We start from the raw sequence: 13,519 nt of genomic DNA, 5'->3' as shown, positions 1-13,519 counted from the left end.
CTTTTTACTCTCTCAATCATGTAGCCTTTGACTTCCTTTTCTGTCTTTTATAATTGATCCCTAAATCTTTAGTTTTAAAAACCAGGAAGTTATGTTTTTCTTTAACTAAGGAAGTTCTAGAACCTGAGAAGTAACTTGATGCTTATTTTGTCACTTAAATGTTTACTTCTCAGATGTAGGCATAAAAACATGTCAGTCGTTAAAATTGCCAGCATAATTGGTTTCAATTACATGCTTCATTTTTAAGGATTAAAATGATAGCATAATTCAATAAACATTTCAAGTATATAATTAAAATAATAAATGACATTTAAAATAAAGCCTGGTGTAAATTTCCTTGTAAATTTCTGACGTCAGGTCTTGTATGCTAGATACCAGATGTAAAAACAGTTAGATTTGCTACTTCAGAGCATTGTAGTCTAAACTATGTTCTCTAATAGAAAGAAATTTTCATTCAAACGTATTGGTTTCATCTCAGCCTAGATAAAAAGTTAATAAAAATTTCAAACTATTTCTCTAAAAGCTTTTCTAAGTTTTGTTCTATGTGATTTAGCTAGGACCATGTTTAGTATTAAAAGGAAACCACTTTTATAAAATATCACCACTAGGTGGTGATAAATGTCACCACTGAAGTGTCATGTTCCAAGGTTACTAAAGACACTGAGCCTGAAATGATGGGATTTGCATTGCCTGAATCCTTGGTTCTTAGGCTGTAGTGCCAATGAGAATAACCTAGGGTGTTTGTTTGAAAAATTTCAACACTAAGCAGTTGTAATAGAATGGTCATTGGCGTTCACTTTGTGATACACTGGCCTAAAGCAAATCTTTGTATTGTAATGTGTTGTGATTATAAGACACTGCAAAGTACTCCATTGAAATGTGGAAGTATTTCTACCTTGGACATTTTAAGAATTAAGTATTTCTTATTTTCTCAATTTAGCATCCGTTAATCATTAAGAAACTGAAAAATAGCCAGGCACTGGTGGTTCACAACTAGAATCCTAATTAATCAGGAGGCTGAGATCTGAGGATTATGGTTCAAAGCCAGACAAGCAGAAAGGTCTCTGAGACTCTTTATTTTCAGTTAACCACTAAAAAGCCAGAAGTGGACCTGTGGTAGAGTGCTAGCCTGAGGTGAGGAAAAAGGTTAACGATAACACCCAGAACCTGAGCTCAATCCCCAAGACTGGCACCAAAAAGGAAAAAAGAGAAAATGAAAATACAGTGTTGCTTAAGAGAATATCTCCATACAGGCTTTTTTTTTTCCTTATGTGGATGCTAAGCTATATAAGGAAAATCTTCCTAATTATTTTTATATATGATTTTAGTAGGGGGTCCTCTTCATTTTCATATCTGAATTTTAATAAGTGGATTGCATTATTTCTTTTTCTAGAAACAGTAACTCAAGAACACATGGATCCTGGGAACTGAAGGTATGACCACTGCTAGAAAATCAAATACTGGGGCTGGGAAGGTGGCTCAGTGGTAGAGTGCTTGCCTTGCATGCATGAGGCCCTGGGTTCGATTCCTCAGCACCACATAAGCAGAAAAAAAAGCTGGAAGTGGCGCTGTGGCTCAAGTGGTAGAGCGCTAGCCTTGAGCTGAAGAGCTGAGAGACAGTGCCCAGGCCCAGAGTTCGGGCCCCACGACTGGCAAAAAAAAAAAAGAAAGAAAGAAAATCAAATACTTAGTGAGAATATGAAATTGAAGGTCAATCATTACAGATCGTACTTTGAGCTGAGTAAATGGGAGAAAAGACTTTTGAAAAGAACATCTAGCTATTGAAAAATGACACATCTATTTGAGTGGTTACTAAAGATACAAGCAATAATGTGCTTGTCATAGATGAATTGAAGCTTATATGACAATGTCATGGTTCAGGTGGGCTGGCTAACCTACAGGTTGCCCAAGGCCACAACCATGTGGCACCCATAAAAACTATATGATTATACCCCCTGCACAAGTGATAGAAGGACCTCAGGAGGCTGTTTTAAGAAAATAGTTGTATTTGCGACACAATACTCAGAAAGATGGTAAGTATTGTTTTCAACAGAAATCAGAAAGAAATACTGAACATAGGATAATCAAAGTTCTTACTCAGATGTTCCTTTTTGAGTTCTCCATCTGAGACTAGATAATGTCAAAGCTAACTCGTTTTTCTCATGAATCAGTGAATGTCATTTTTCAGCCTTAGCATCCACTAGCACAGTTTTGGGAGTGTTCATTCTGATTTTTTATTTTTAATGCTATGAAAAGGATTAAAGTCATTCACATTGAAGTGATCTAATTTATTAGAAAAAATATATATATCTAATATTATATATGTATAATAGTATATACATGGACCTGCTTTGTTATCTAAAAACCAGAGATAATAATTAGCAGTGTAAATATAAATGCTTGCAACCTTCCCCTCCCAGTGATCTACAAGAATTCCCATGGCAACATCAAATAGGGAAAAGAAATTCTATCACTCATAGAAATTAGGTTAGGATAGTGGACACTAGAAATAGTCTCTGCTAAATAAAGTGGTAGGGATGACATCTTTTAAAGTGGTTGGCTGAAAATTTATATTGAAACAATTCATTAGTAAAGCAATGAGTATAGTTTGAATGGTTATTGCAGATACTAGGTATATGAAAAGCTGGCCTGGTAATCTGAGGCAATCATAAGAGTTCTGTCAGAACAGGTTAGTTCTACATTAAAAAAATGTTTTTATTATCTTCAAGTTATTGTACAAAGGAATTCCAAGTTCAATAAATGAGTTTGAGTATAATGCATTCTGATCGATCTCACCCTTTCCATCATTCTCCATCTCTCCCAGTCTCACCCATCCTCTCTAGTCATTCTGCATTTTTAGTGAGCTGTCCTGAAGCTGCACTATCTAAGAGACTTGCCTTAGCCAGGACAACCAGGCTGAACAGCAAAGGCAGAATTATTGCTGTAGAAAGACCTGTGAACTGCATATTGGCTGATTTAGAATATTTGTAACAGGGGGAAGTCTTTCCAGCATTTTTGTCCTGAGAACTTTGAATTTAGTTCAAGGCAGCCCCTCACCCTTTTCTGCTCTAGGTCTAGTGGGCCTCCTGGGGGTCCTGGGAGATCAAATGGTTTCAACATTTCTGACCACCTCTAGGATATTACACAAGCATATAAGTAGGCAGTAAAAAGATAGTTTCCCTGAAATTGGCTTAGATAAATCTAAACTCATTGAGAAATAAGAAAGTAAATAGACAAGATATTTGAACAAGAAAGCCAAGAAAGGGGGGCTGGGAGGGTGGCTCAGTGGTAGAGCACTTGCCTTGCATGCCTGAGGCCCTGGGTTCGATTCCTCAGCACCACATAAGCAAATAGAAAAAAGCCGGAAGTGGCGCTGTGGCTCAAGTGGTAGAGCGCTAGCCTTGAGCTGAAGAGTTGAGGGACAGCGCCCAGGCCCAGAGTTCAGGCCCCACAACCGGACCCAAAAACAAACAAACAAAAAAAGCCAAGAAAGGCTTGAGACATGGCTCAAGGAGTAAAGACAATTTCTTTTGGAAAAAGAATGGAAGATTGGTTAAATTTCTTACCTTTTGTAAAAAAAAAAAAATTACTAAAACATGCTTTTCAATAATTAATGTAAGTTTAAAGTTTAAAAATCTTTTAAATATTAAGTATTCTGCTATATTAGTCATTGAGGAAATAAACTATAGTAAGGTATCTTTGTAGTTGTATGAAGAATGAAATCTAAGATTGACCATACTAAGTGTCCACAGATGTGTTAACAGTAATAACTGCTAATAGGATTGTAAAATGACTTCAATACCTTAGAAAATATGTTTCTGAGATCTGTGAAAGTTGAACAGACATAAGCCCTCATTGACAATGAGGATATATCTGGCAGAGATGAGTGCCTATGTTTATCCAAAGACATGTAAGGATATCCCTAAATCTGGGAGTGGTACTATATAGTGTATGCCTGGAATTTTAGCAGCCAGGATCCTGAAGCAGAAAGATCTTGAGTTCAAGGCTAGACCGAGAGGGAGAGAGGGAGGGAGGGTAGGAAAAAAGGGAGGTAACGAAGGGATGAGGGAAGGAAAAGTTTTTAACATTAATAGCCTCAAATTAGAAACAAGTCCAGGGTTCATCAACAGGTGGATGGGATATGGGATGCTCTGTAGGCTAACTTTCTGCATGTAAGTTTTAATGAATTTCATGAACATAATGAAAAGAAACTAACAAAAGAGAATGTATTACATGACACAGCTGCTGTAGTCCAGCAGCAGATGACACAAGTAATTCACAGAAAAGAGAAGGAAACATGCAGTTCCCACCTACAGAATCCCCAAACAAGCAAAATAGAACCAGAAAAGGTCACAGAGGAGGATTAAGTGCTACTCATACTTTTCCCTTCTTGATCAGGATATTGATGTTTGTAACCACTTTTGCGCTCTATTCTTTATAGTTTATACACTTTAGTATTTATACATTTAAATTTTTCTTTCTTTTTGTTTTTTTTTTTTTGAGATAAGTTCTCATTATGTGACCTTATTCATAATCCTCTGGCCTAACCTCCCAAAGTGCTGAGGTCATAAGTATGTACAACCACGCTCTGCCCAGTTTTCTTCCAAAATTTTTAAATGAAGTTTATAACCCCAGTATAAATTGAAGGCCAAGGAGAAATAGCAGTTTCTTCCTTAAGGAAAGAGACAGAGGTAAAGGGTAAAATCCTTAATATTTTTTATAAAGAAAATGGAAGTTTATTCTGTTTATATATAATTAAATGTAAGATTAAGAGCCTTCTGAAATCTAAGTAATGAAATCAATAACAGAATGTCTCATTTTCAAATTCCTAAAAAACACAAAAAGTGAAATTGTGTACATGACAAAAATCAGGAAAAAATACTTAAGATAAAACTGTTTAAACTGCTTACAGTCTTAAAATGGAGTCATTTGCTTCCGTCCAGCCCACCTGTTGCCAAAAGTACCTGAGGTACAATTTAAAGGAGAAAGGAGAAGGCTCACAGGACTGTTGACCAGTAAAACTACAATCAATAGTAAAGAGAACAGACCCTACCATTTACTCTGCCATGTACTTTAGGATTGAAGTACAAGGGCCTTAAAATTGTGAAAGGAATGTGATGAAGTCTGTAACTTGTTCTGTGAACTATCATCAACACAAATCAAATAGAATGGACAGGTTATCCACAAAAAATGAAAAAAGAAACCGAATGCTGGTGGCTCACACCTGTAATCCTAGCTGCTCAGGAGGCTGAGTTCCAAGGATCTCAGTTTGAAGCCAGCCTAGGCAGGAAAATCCATGAAACTCATCTCCAGTTAACTACCACAAAGCTGGAAGTGGAGCTGTAGCTCAAGTGATAGAATGCTAGCCTTGAGCAAAAAAGCTCAGGGACAGCACCCAGGCTCTGAGTTTCGACCCCAGAATTCTCTCTCTCTCTCTCTCTCTCTCTCTCTCTCTCTCTCTCTCTCTCTCTCTCTCTCTCTCTCTCTCTCTCTCTCACACACACACACACACACACACACACACACACACACACACACACACACACACACACACACACACCTCAAAGGAAAAAATAGGAGCAGAAAAAAGTAATTGAAGGTTTTTTTTTTTTTTCTCAAATGGAATAGCTTGCACATAATCAATTAGGTATATTAGAATAGCAGCATGGGAATTCCAGAGATATCTTTTAACTTCTCTACACTAGATAATTTAGATATTTATAACAGGATAAAGATTTAAACTGTACAATGACTCATGTCTATAATCCCAGCTCCTTGGGTGGCAGAAATCATGATCACTGAAGGTCAGCCTAGGGAAGAAGTTATCAAGACTTCACCTCAATAGCTGTGCTGAGAGCCATTATCAGGAAAAGATATGAGTGAATGAAAACATGCGGCCCAAGATAAGAACTGGACACAATGAATGTGGTACTTAGGAATCGTTGAAAATAGCAAATATGCTCCAGGTAAGGGCACACTAAGGATAAACAACAACAAAAACAATGAAGATTGTTAAAGACAAACTTTTTTTTATCTAGTTGAAACATTTGTTTCAATCTTCTACAAAAGCATAGAAGATTCACTCAAGAGTTAGGAAATTTAAACATCACCAACTAAAGGAAAACAACATTCAGTTTGTGAAAATGAACTATATCTTCCCAAATGACTCTATCACCCCTTTAGACTTTTGAGAGGTATGTTATTCCTGTGGCCCATACACTTTTTTCTTGAAGACAAAAAGATGAAGATGCACATTTTTACTTTGGTTACTTGATGTTCTCCTGATACCAAAACCTTAAAACCAAAAAAAAAAAAAAAAAAAAATTAAAATCAATGCTGTAAGCCCTGCACCAGTGGCTTATGCGTATAATCCTACCTACTCAGGAGGCTGAGAGCTAAGGATTAAGATCAGAAGCTAACCTGGGCAGGAAAGTCCATGAGACTCATCTCCAATTAACCACCAAACAGTCAGAAGTGGGGTTGATTGAAAAAGCAAAATAAGCAAGAGGCCCTGAATTCAAGTTCTATTATCAACACACACCAAAAAAGAAAACCCACAACCATAAAGCCTATAGATTATTATTTTTTCTATAACTGTGTAAACAAATCTAAATAGAATATTAGAAAATACAAATGTCATGCTCAAAGAACTATTGATAATTGTCAAATATTTTTTAATCCTTTGATAGAACAGCAGTTTCCATTAGGAAAAAAGCCATTAATAAAATCCATATCTTCATAGGACCACAGCAAGCTATTTGCCCACACTGGTTCTTACCCAATCTTGTAATCAAATGCCATGAGCTGTTTAGATTGTGCCTGGCTTACTTGTGTGGTTAGTCACTACATGCAGGGATGGACTGACCTTTGTACAGAAGAACTGGTGTCTCACCTTCACAATGGAAGAGTGTTGGTGAGACACTGTTTCAAACTGACTCTTAGGAACATAGTTCTATTAATCGAGCTCTGTAGATTTGTAGGGTTTTTTTCTTTTGGCGGGGGGGGGGGGGAGGGTGGTCAGCACTGGCTAATTGTTTTTACACACATCAGCAAACCCTAAGCGGTAAGTTCTGTTTTCATTTTATTTTATTATTTTATAATGCTCGGGCTTGATCCCAGGGTCTTGCACTTGGTAGGCCTACCACTGAGCTTCAGCCCTATGGTGGGAGTACAATTTTATTAACATGTAGCTGATACGGTGATGAAGTCACAGATCCAGAGGACAGGGAAGCTGGGCTTCAGATCCAGTCTACTTTACTACATTAATACCTGTGGTGATCATGAAGATGGCAGAAATGACCATATCCAACTTATTATGTAATAATACTTCCAACCCTGTGGTTAACATGGGGACAATGCTTACTATTCAGTGGGAGCAAGCTGGACACCAAATTGCAGGCAGAGCACTAAATTACAGAGTTTATAATATTTTAAAGTTAAAATGAGAACTACATAGGCATTTGTTTTTCACTGTTGTCTAATTTTCCTTGAGTGAGTACATATAATTTTTACAATCTAGAAGAATACTGTCCCCTAGTAGGTTGTAAGCTTTTTGTAAACATAGCCTTTGTTTCATTTCTGTAACCAAGCCTTGCTGTGCACCTAATACATGATGATCACAAAATAAATTTTTATCCTGTATATATCCCCTCCTGCTGATATTCCTTAAGCCAATCTGTATTTTCTATATTTTGTGTTGGTTAGATACCAGCTTTTCAACCTAAGCTCTTATTTGGCTCTTTTTTAAATTGCACCAATGTTCATTTCAATTTTATGTTCTCATTTGTTTTATATACTCCTATTAGTGCCAAATTCACAGTTCATCTCCAGATCACAATGATTTTGAAATAATGGCTAATACTTGCTACTCTTACTTTATCAACACTGTTGTAAGGACTGTAAAAAATCTAAATATAAAAGTACTGTGATGCCCAAGAAAATGACCTCTACCAAGGGCTCATGGGACACAAACAACAGCGCTAGATTCCCACTCAGGAAATATTTGACTCACTTAAATTCACCCACTTATTTCACCCATGTCCATTTCTTGTTAAGAAGGAAGAATTAAAATTGTAATCCTATAAATAGGGCAGGTAATGAAGAGATGATCTTATTCCATTGTATGACTTCCTGAAGGAACGAGGTGTGAGGGGAAGGTGAGAAAGTTGTGTCTGGGAAGAAGTGAAAGTCAAAGAGGTTTACAGATGACAGAAAAAGAGCCTAACTCATAGCTTTGGTGTCAAAGCATTGCCTCCTTTTTCTTTTTTAACCTTTGTTTTACAAGTTTACAGGGTGCCAAAGGCACAACCGTTAGGGGAAAAAATAGGAAAAAAAATAGCTTCCTTGACTTTATGGAGCTTAGTGTAATTGTCATGTGGTCTCAACTACCACTTGAGTTAAGCAGGCTGGCACTTCCCAAAACTGTCCGCATTAAAGGATTAACCAGAATAAGTTCTTCTTTTCCTTTCATCTTCAATTTTTCCATACCAGTTCTCATTTTATACCTTTGTAGGGATTTTGTTATTCCTTGGAGACAAATTATGTTGCAATGCACACATCATATGTGTAATATTCATTAAATGTTGACAAATACACATGGTGTAGTTCACCCTTGGAGGCTGTTTGGTGGGTCTCTGTTTCTGTTTGTCTTACAGACATAGACACTGTTCCTTCAAGAATGATAACATCTCCCTCTAGAGCAAAAGGCAGGTGTGTTTACTGCCTCCTATCAAAAGATAATACCTCCTTCTAGAACATAGGGAAGCTGATTTACTGCCTTCTATAAAAGATTGAAGTTCCCTAAGTCTGGTGTTCCTTAGTTCTGACACAAATTTGCTGTATATACAGCACATGTTCATCACCCTGTCACACTGAGGGAACAAGAAGAACCATTATAAAATATGAAGCTTGTGCTATGGAGAGTGAAGTCCTTTGTGTCTGTCACAGACATTTTTAGAAGGCAGACCTTGCCTTGCTATATTGCAAGCAGGGTAAAAGCTGGCCTTACACAGTTATTGATAGCCACACCCCTTCAAGATGAGAGCCAATCTAAACGTCACCAATGTGGAATCAGAAATTGTATACTCATGCTTATCTGCTTTCATTTAGTATAAGACACACAGGATTCATCCATGGCATTGGTTGTGTTCATCAGAGGTTCATTCCTTTGTTAAGCAGTTCATTGACAGATGGACCCTCAATTTGTTTCTGTTCTTCTGTTGATCTATATTTGGGTTTCTAATTTGGGGAATAATGCTGCTATAAACATTTCCATCTTTAGTGATGGTTTTATCAAATTTAAGACATTGGAATGTAGACTTTGGATTCTTTCTAAATGGTTTTCAGGGATATGGGCATTTTGAACTCAGGCCTTGATCTTGCTACGCGAGCTCTCTTATCACTTTGAGCCTTCAGTAACTGGATTCTTTCAGCTTTGGAAAAGTGTGTATTTTTGTTCTGGCAGGCATTTAGCTTGTCTGAATCCCGTTTCCAACTCTTGCAGAGGGCATCAGCTTAAAATTTCTGTCAAGAGTTTGCAGCATTCCAGCTACTTTCCATCATCGGCACCCAGGTAGAGTGCTGCACATGCACAACCACAACCATTGTAAACCAAAAGTCTGAGTGAGGTTTAGCCTAGATTTGGAGACTTCTTTCTTGTTTCATAGTTCTTATCCTTTCTGAGGGATCCTTCCTAACTTCCAAGTTTTTTGAGCATCTTCAAACTGCCCATTGGTCCCTCAAACCAATGAAACTGTCTTTCTGCTGGGATTCCAACATCCTTCCAAACAGGAAGAAGTTTGATAAACATCAGTCTCATCCAGTGTGGTCCCCTTTCCATTTTGCTCCCTCCTCTTAGTTTCTACCCACTACTCTCAGTACCCTTCTGATAGTTGGACTGTTTGCATTCATTGTTCAGAATTACTAGAATGGACAGCCTGATTAAAAATTTTTTTCTCTTCCACTTTAAAAGCAGAACTTTACGTAGTATGTTGTTTTATTTCAAATTTTATCTAGCATTTACTCTGAATTTCTTTCTTAAATATTAACATATAGCTGGGATTTTTTTCTTTATAGAATCTGGTATCCCTTTTACATTCAATATGTCAGCTTGTTGCATTTACATTTCTTGTGATTAATGGCATAGGATTTAATTTTACCATTTTATTTTACATGTTCTGGTTACTATTATCGATATTTGTTCTGGGCTTCTTCCAGGTGGATGAAGTTTTCTATAATTACCTCCCCCTTTATGGTCTCCTTATTTAAAAGTTATAATCCTTAGGGTGCACCCTTAAACTGCAACCTGAATATCTATAAATTTTTTAAATAAAAATTGGCATTCTGAAACTTGGTATACATCTGTAATCCCAACACTAGGGAGTCTGAGGAAAGAGGACAGCAAGTTTGAGACCAGCCTGGGCTATATGGTTCAATCTTGTCTCAAAAATAAACAAAAGCCGGGTGCCAGTGGCTCACACCTGTAATCCTAGCTACTCAGGAGGCTGAGATCTGAGGATCATGGTTCAAAGCCATCCCGGGCAAGGAAAGTCCATGAGATTCTTATCTCCAATAAACCACTATAAAACCGGAAGTGGTGCTGTGGCTCAAGCAGTAGAGCGCTCGCCTTGAGCTGAAGAGCTGCGGGGCAGCACCCAAGCCCAGAGTTCAAGCCCCATGACCGCCCCTTCCTCCCCCCCAAAAAAGTTGTTGACCCAGAAGTCTGCATAGTTCAGCTTCAGTATGAGCTGTATTGGCCAATAGATCGCTCTTAAAAAACCAGATTTTCTATGTCACTTGTTTCAGTGACATCTGTTTGACATAACTATATCCATAAGTCTTTAAGACATGCCTCTCATTCCAGACTTTATTATGAGGAACTTCTACTTAGGCTTTTAAGGGACCTTGCCCTTAAGCTTTTTGGAAACTTCATTTGTCCAACTGAGATCTTCTAACTACTGCCTTAATTCTTATAGATGTCTTAATAAAGGATAATACAGCCATGCCTTTAATTTGATACTTTCTTCTAGGCTAAATTTGAGACAGACACTGACTAGAAGTTTGTTTACCAACTAAATAAGTTCTAGTCTCTCTAAGTACTTCTAAACTGTGCCTGCAAGTCAGTGATTTCCTTCCATTTCTTTCTTAGATTATTTTGTCAAATAGAAGTAAAAGCAAATCATTGATGCCTTCAACATACATAAATCTACAAACTCTTCTACTACTGTCTTCATGTTACCACAGGCAATGGTTTTACAAATAGAAGTTGTTTTCCTGTTTCTCTAATAGTTTTTTCAACACTCACCACCTGCTGCCTAAGCCAATATTGTGTGCTTTACAGTGTAGTTAGAGCATTCTATATCAACTTGCTATTGATGCATAATCAAAATCTTGGGGACCTATAAGCTTCCGATTTTGTTAATAAGCTTTTAACTCTCTTGGATCTGCAGGCCACAATTCCTGAAGCATCACTGCTTTATGTCACAGACCTACTGTCAGGTAAGGCAGTTCTTCCCATGTGTTTATTCTGGGTCTCAGGACAGTCAGGCCTATCAGAGAAGATAGTAATTGTGTTAACTGATAACTACAGGAAAAGACATAGCAGGACAGAGAACTAGAGGAGAAGGTGCCAGTACAAAGGCCCTGAGGTAAGTTCAAAGGGGAAGGGAAAGCAATACGGCTGAACCAGTGAGCAGTGAGAAAATGAGCAAATGGAGGAAACAGGATGCTGGTGGACCAGGTCATACATAGGGGCGCATCAACCAGAGAGAGGTGAGAGATGAGTCTAGAGGCAAAGTCTGAGGTCGTCAATACTCCTTTAAAAAAATTATTTTTCATTAGTTGCACAAAGAAGTTGCCATTTACCAACGCAGTTTATGAATAGGTCTCTTGATCAATGTAACCCCTTTCAACATTGTCACCCACTCTTCTCAGCATACCCCTTCCCTTACTTATTAGTGCATTTTTTGCCATCTAACAGTTTATGTGTAGAATGGATCTTGATCCGTGTTATCATTCAACATCTTCGCCCCTGTTCAACCCACCCCTTCCCTTATATTTCTCAATTCTGTGGCATATACAATGAATTTCTGTCTGCATTTTCCTCCTTTTCCCCCTTATTCTTCCACCCCTCTTCCTTTGGCTCCCCTCCTCCCCATTTCCTTATACTTATTTTGTTAGCCTTTCACTTAGACTTTTAAAATAATATTTGTGTTATCCATAGAACCTATTACTCTTCACTTAATTCATTTGTAACCCCTTGCTTACCACCCAGTGTGTTTACTTGTAAATTCACAGGCACATTCTAGCTACCACAATGAGAGAAGCCATGCAGCCTATGTTTCTCTGGGACCCATCAGAAAGAATGCTGTTGTACCTATTCATAAGGAAATGGGAAGACTTACAAAACAATTATATTAAGTGAAGTAAGGTCAGTTGTGCTCTACATGTTCTTTTTGAGTCTCAGAGAAACACCTATCCTTGGGAAACATCTCATTGTGGTGGCAGAAAGCTTGGGGAGCAAAAATCTACTCCATAGCACATTTCAAGCTCTTGCTCTCATCATATCCCTGAACATCCCACTGGCTGTATCCAAAGTCAAAATAGAATAAACCACTTTTATGATAATAATGTCAAAGTTCCAGTGATAATGAGTGTGGGTACAGGTACAGGTAGGTGAGAAAATTTGGGGCCAGTGCTTTATCACAGTCTCCATAATTGCATCAGGTTCTGCTGGTAGAGCTTGTAACTTCCCATAGAGCTTTAGTGCCAAGTGACAGCAGCAGCTATTTTTAGTTTGCTTGTAAAGGGGAGGAAGGGAGCAATTGCAATCAACCCAGACCCTACTTTTAGGCAGTGAATTCATCTCTGATTTCCATCTTGTCTGGACACTTTTATACACTCCCTCAAAAAAAAAAGGTATGAACTGTATCTACTGCTCTGCTCAGACTCTAGCAGGTCCACTTTCCACTTTCTTCATTTCAGTTTCTGTTCTGGATTCACTAAATTTATCTTATTAAACACAGCCATGTCCTTATGTATTGCCTGGTGCTGGTGGCTCACGCCTGTAATTCCTGTTACTCAGGAATCTGAGATCTAAGGATTGCAGTTCAGAGCCACCCTGGCAGGAAAGTCTATGAAACTCTTATCTCCACTAAACAACAAAACAAGCCTGAAGTGGAGCTGTGGCACAAGTGATAGAGTGCTCTTGGGCACATGAGCTCAGGGACAGTGCCCAGGCCCAGAGTTCAAGCTAGAACCAGCAAAAAGGTAAAAATAAAGGTATGTATTTCTCTTTAATGTATTATGTAACATGGCCATTGGTATGGAGTACCTTGAACCAAGAACTTTCAACAGCATTGTGACTCAAAGTTGTACAATTCTATACAAAAGATGTTCACCAGGTGCCGGTGGCTCATGCCTATAATCCTAGCTACTCAGGAGGCTGAGGTCTGAGGACTGAGCTTCAGAGCCAGCCTGGGCAAGAAAAGTCAGTGAGACTCTTATCTCCAATTAACCACCA

The sequence above is a fragment of the Dipodomys merriami genome, unplaced genomic scaffold (genome assembly GCF_024711535.1).
Source record: "Dipodomys merriami isolate MVZ:Mamm:240054 unplaced genomic scaffold, mDipMer1.0.p SCAF_1, whole genome shotgun sequence".
Lineage (NCBI taxonomy): Eukaryota > Metazoa > Chordata > Mammalia > Rodentia > Heteromyidae > Dipodomys > Dipodomys merriami.
The sequence above is the reverse complement of the archived record's forward strand: the minus strand, read 5'-3'. Positions refer to the sequence as shown.